The sequence below is a fragment of the Mytilus edulis genome, chromosome 2 (assembly GCF_963676685.1).
Source record: "Mytilus edulis chromosome 2, xbMytEdul2.2, whole genome shotgun sequence".
Classification (NCBI taxonomy): Eukaryota; Metazoa; Mollusca; class Bivalvia; order Mytilida; family Mytilidae; genus Mytilus; species Mytilus edulis.
The window spans coordinates 31,393,309-31,399,658 of NC_092345.1; positions in this window are offsets into that span (position 1 = coordinate 31,393,309).

The following is a 6,350-nucleotide window of genomic DNA, read 5'->3' on the forward strand; positions in this document are numbered from 1 at the left end:
CGTAAGTATACTGAATTGATCAATCTTAATTGTAAGTTTTTTTTTGTGAAACCGACTCCAGGAACCTGCGGCTTTCATCAAACATTCAGAATATATGATATAACTCCCTTGTTTTAACGGAGCTCGCTAATATCATATATTCTGGTTGTTAAATAATAAGTTATCAATGTTATTTGATGTTAACGTGGGGTAAATTTTGTATGCCATTATTTACGTATTGTATAGCTTGGATCCTATGTTGTCTTCTGGATTTCTAGTAACTTGGATGCTATGGAGCAGAAATAATTTACGGGTTGTTGCAATATGATGAAAAATCGGTACAAGGGTTGGGGAGCCGAATTGACGAAATGGACGTCGCTTTTTTGTTTACCTACTTTGGCAGGAAAAGGGGGAATGTCTATCTTTTATTCGTATTAAGAAAAAGTCGGTAAATGTACTAGACAAGTGAACAAAGCAGAAAAAATCGCGTACTGCAACCCCGAGAAAAATCACTCTCTTAAAATTTCTCATAATTATCTTTCAAAAGATTTACAATTCTTAGTTAACAATTTATTTTCGTTGACTACTATTTTCCGTCAAATCAGCATGGCGTACATGTTGACAACACCGACCTCAAAACTTAGATATGTTATTTGTTTTATTAAACTGCATGGTAAACAGCAAATTGGAAAATAGGTTTAGACCACGGTGATCATAAAGACGTTTCGGTCACACAGCCAGTTCGGACATTCTTTTGTAAAGTCGTTTCGGCCATGGTTTTTAAGAATATTCGTAAAATGATTATTGTTAATATACAATAAGTTTTTGATTTACCGAACAAGATAATAATATGAGGTTTTTTTTAAAGCGAAGAAAATTTGTAAATTTAAAGTCCTTATCATAATGATCTCTCTGGTCATTTGTGAGTTCACGGCCGACACTCGACTAACCGAGAGATTGGTCGGTTAATCTATATTGAGTATGCGGCTATATCGGCGGTTGGTTTGTTAATCGGGTTGGCTAAAGTCTGTTAATCAGGTGTTATCGAAAAAATCATTGCAAGTTTAGTATGTTTCATTGTATAACTTTTTAAATATATTTTTATCATAAAAATTATTCATGTCTGACAAAACAATTCAATGCACTGAATCCAGTGGTGTAATTAATTTTTTTTCTAGCTTCGATAAACGATCTATAAAACGAAAAGGAGGGTTTCTTATCAATAAATTTAAACACATTTAACACATACAAAATGTACACAAAATGACACGTTGGATGGATTTACTTGCATGCAATATTTTGAACATTGAAAAAAGACAGGCATTATGTTTGTTATCCATATTAATATCATTGTGTGAAAAATCTATACGAAAATTTGTATTTTGGTGACATTTATCAATTTTTATCTAAAACCTGGTCTGTTAATGGGTCGGATGTATAAAACCCAGTCTGTGAATTGGTCTGTTAAGAGTTATGAATGGCAATAAAAGTATAATTTAATTGCTATATGGGGTGTTATATCCGATCAAATGGGTAGGCTCAAGACGAGCGGCTAAAATATACGGCAACAACACATGAACAATGAAACATGAAATAGACGGAAACAACACATGAACAATGAACAATTTATACAATGGAAATTGAAATTGACAAACATGGTTTCAAAAAGTGTAATATTAAAGTAATATATTAATCTTGTCATCCAAGAATGGTCGCATATATCATGTGGATTCTGTTTAATTGGCATGAATGACGCCAATTTGTCATCTACATTAATAACAAGTATATAAATCAGAGATAAACATCGTAATGTAACTAAACATCGGTAAATAAAATATATTGGGATGCTAAAATATAAAGAATAGAAAAAGAATAATGAGTAAGATAAATAAAATGTAGAGAAAAGTGACATAACAATTTAAAGAATACCGAAGTAAACAACACCCCCAATCTGCACCCTCATGGTATACACGCGAATCTGGAGGGAGACGCATAATAAAGAATAATATATATGACAGTAGGGAGTGATGTATTACTAAACAAGATTGTGTCCTCAGTACACGAATGCCCCACTCGCACTATCATTTTCCATGTTCAGTGGACCGTGAAATTGGGGTAAAAACTCTAATTTGGCATTAAAATTAGAAAGATCATATCATAGGGAACATGTGTACTAAGTTTGATGTCGATTGGACTTCAACTTCATCAAAAACTACCTTGACCAAAAACTTTAACCTGAAGCGGGACAGACGGACGAACGGACGGACGGACAAACGGACGGACGGACGCACAGACCAGAAAACATAATGCCCCTCTACTATCGTAGGTGGGGCATAAAAAGAGAGAAAAAAATAATACGTGTTTAAGAATACAGACATGAAACACCCCTGGGTGTTGAGACAGTAACGGATTGCGATGAACTCAAATTGATGACAAATGCTAGAAGTTTACATGCGGACAACTACTGTTCTTCTCTGCACTTATGTAGAAAGGAACCAAACGGAATAAAATGAATTTAAACTTTATTAACCAAATGTAGCTGCATTCGATCTATTTCATTTACTTCTTTTGAATGATTTGTAAACAACATATGATTAAGTAATAGAAGAAAAGAACCAATTGGATGATGCTGACGAATTATGATTTAACGTCCAGTGACAAATATCATGTGAATATGAGAACGACAACACGTTATAAGTATCCTGTGTTGTATTAGAAAGACACTTTGAACAGACACATAAATAAAGGCTGATTGAAAACGTTAATAATACATTTATGCATATTCCAGCGGCCAATCCATATCACGCTATACTGAAGTGACACACCCTTCAATAAAATACAAAGAAAGTCAAAATGAAAATGCTCTTACTAAAAGGATACTGTTGCACTGTATTTTCATTTTTTTTACTTAAGAAAATCTAATTCTTATTATTTTCAATGGGAAAATATAAAGGTAGAAAACTGTTGTCGTGGCTAAATAACTCTTAACTGACACAATTTTTATTTTCCAACCCATTCACAGACTTTATTTCCATAATTTTCACTAAAACGTGGTATTATTCATGTTATATTACAATTATGAAATATTTACTAATGTCAATATATCTTTTAGAATCTAAGTACTATTTTGTGTCCTTTAAATGATATTTAAAATTGTTTGTTTCGCCTTTTATTGGCGGATCCAGCAGGGGCGGGGAGGGGGGGGGGGGGGTTCCGGGGGTTGGAACCCCCCTTTTTCTGGCCGATTAATGCATTTGAATGGGGACATATAGTTGGACCCCTTTGTCCTAGGTTAGGACCCCCCTTTTTTAAAATGGCTGGATCCGCCCCTGCCTCTTATTAAAAAAAATGATATACGTATGCGAATAAGTATAAATACTACATACTTGCGCGACGCCTTGTATCACAAAAGAGATACCAAAGGGACAGTCAAACTCATAAATCTAAAACAAACTGACAACGCCATGGCTAAAAATGAAAAAGACAAACAGAAAAACAATAGTAAACATGACACAACATAGAAAACTAAAGAATAAACAACACGAACCCTCATGCCTGGTTTAACCATTTCGAAACCAAACAAACAAATATTTTTTTTGAACAAACAAATATTTTATTTGCCAATCACGGCGCCCAGAATGAGCAGAATAATTATAATATAATTTTCAAACATAATGTAGAGTAAATTCAAAATAGGTTAAACAAAGTACATAATATGATTGATTTTGATTTGGTTGATTGATATAATATTAAAGAAAATGAAGTAGGCAATTTGTAAATAATAAACATATATAATACAATATGACCAATAGTCTGTTATTCTGGTCCCTTTATTGGACAGCACACCTCGTAGTAAATACTAATAATTTATCAAATGTAAAAGAAATAACTTATGTAAATGCATATTTGATCATACATAATTTTATATAGAGAAATCTAATTTAATATTGTATTACTGTTTATATTTAAAACCTCTAATAACTGACAAAATTATTATCAAAATGTTTTTATCTTCATTTCCCATTAGCCAAATAAAAAGAGATTTGTTATCAAGTTTTGAAATATTTTTACTATATATTTTGCTTAGAATGGGATTTCTAACATTATCCAGAGTTTTACATGTTAGAAGAAAATGCATCTCATCTTCTATTTCCTCATTACAGAGTTTGCATATTCTATTTTCTAGTATATTAAAATAACGACCTTTTTCTTTTTCAAGTTTGTGAGCTCCAATTCTAAATCTTGTTAAAACACATCTTTGAATATATGGTAATTTCAATAAGTAAGGCTCAAAATTAAAATTTGGTTTAAATAATCGATATGTTCTAAGTTTATTTCCAGAGGTCTTATTTTGTCTTTTATCATTAAATAATTCTTTCTTCCATATGCTGCAATACTTTAAATATAATTTCTTTTTCACCATATTTCTAATGTTTATTTTTAGATGAGAGCACCTGATACTCTTTTAAATCAAGTAATTTTAAGATAGCATCAATACTACTAGCCCAACAATTCTTCCCAGCTTTCCTGTACAGCTTGGATCCTATGTTGTCACATAAGACTCTTTATATTTTTTATTCTATCAGTTTCAAAATGAGAACGTAATTAAGCGGAATTCCTACATGAGAACGAGTAAGAAATAAACCCCATTGATGTAACAGTCTCAGTGCAGAACAAGATCCAGTAGTTGAGAAGTTTTTCCTGGTAACTGTTCATTTATCATTGAAAACAAATAGTGCGTTTGCGTGTATCATACCAGCTGTATACTCTTATACTGTTTTTTTTCCTTTCTATTCTCTGTTATAAAAAATATTCTTGTGTCCTCATATAGTTTTTGTGTATTTCACAGCATATACACACTTTATGACAAAATAACTTTGTGTTATGTAATATTCCTTTTTAAAACAAACGGTCTGTCAAAATGTTGAATGCATATATGTATAAAATAAAATTGAGAATAAAAATGGGGAATGTGCCAAAGAGACAACACCCCTAAACAAATATATACTAGTTCAGTGATAATGAACGCCATACTGTACATAAGAAACTAAAAGTTAAAATAATACAATACTAACAAAGGCCAGAGGCTCCTGACTTGGGACAGGCGCAAAAATGCGGCGGGGTTAAACATGTTTGTGAGATCTCAACCCTCCCCCTATACCTTTAGCCAATGCAGAAAAGTAAACGCATAACAATACGCACATTAAAATTCAGTTCAAGAGAAGTCTTAGTCTGATGTCAGAAGATGCAACCAAAGAAAATAAACAAAATGACAACAATACATAAATAACATCAGACTACTAGCAGTTAACTGACATGCCAGCTCCAGACTTCAATTAAACTGATTGAAGAATTATGTCTTCGTCATATGAATATTAGGCACAATCCTCCCCGTGAGGGGAACCGTTTAGTATCATACCATCATAACATATATGAGAAGAACATAACCCGTGTCATGCCAACAACTGGTTTTTAAATAAATGTGTTTCGTTCCGATGCAAAGACCCTATAAGCATGATAAGTGAATCAATATCAACGCCAAAATATGCAATCCTTAATGACCTGACAACAGTATCGTAACTATATCCCTACTTAATAAGTCTATTTAAAGATTTTCAATCTTCTGTGGTGAATACTGACCTTTTGTGCTTTATAATGAATATTTCCATAATATATTGGATGTGAAATACCTGAACGTATAAGAAGTCTGCATGTTGAGCTATATTTACGAATGATGTCCTTATACCGATGATAAAATTTAGTAAACGTTTTGACTAGTTTGTGATATCGAAAACCCTGGTGTAATAATTTTTCAGAAATACATAAATTTCTCTCGTTGAAATCTAAAACATTGTTACATACACGAGCGAATCGTACAAGTTGAGATATATATAAACCATGGTGTGTATGGTTGTCCTGCGAGAGAACGTTCTGTGCTGGTGATTCGGTCCTGACGGGTGCTGGTGATCAATGAAAAAATGTAAACAAAGACGAAAATGATGATTGTTTACGTTTTCAATCATAAAAAATAGAAGAAAACAGTTGAGATTTTTCAATTTTGTTTCTTATGAGTTCATATGTAAACCATTAAAAAGTTGACCCTCTAAACTGTTTCAGTAAGTGTAACACAAAAATGCTCATTTTCAGAAAATCTAGAACTGAAAAAATAAAACAAAAATGCTCATAGAGTCCGCTTTCTATACCGCAATCCACACGACAAAACTATTTTGTGAAAAAACATTGCAATTTATTAAAATTTAGCATTTTCTCAATTTATTTATGTCCTGATACTGTGCTGGTGGGTCCTGATACGGTGCTGGTGATTTTGGATAAGAAGTTGGTCATATTTGAAACAAATGTTACAAAATCAA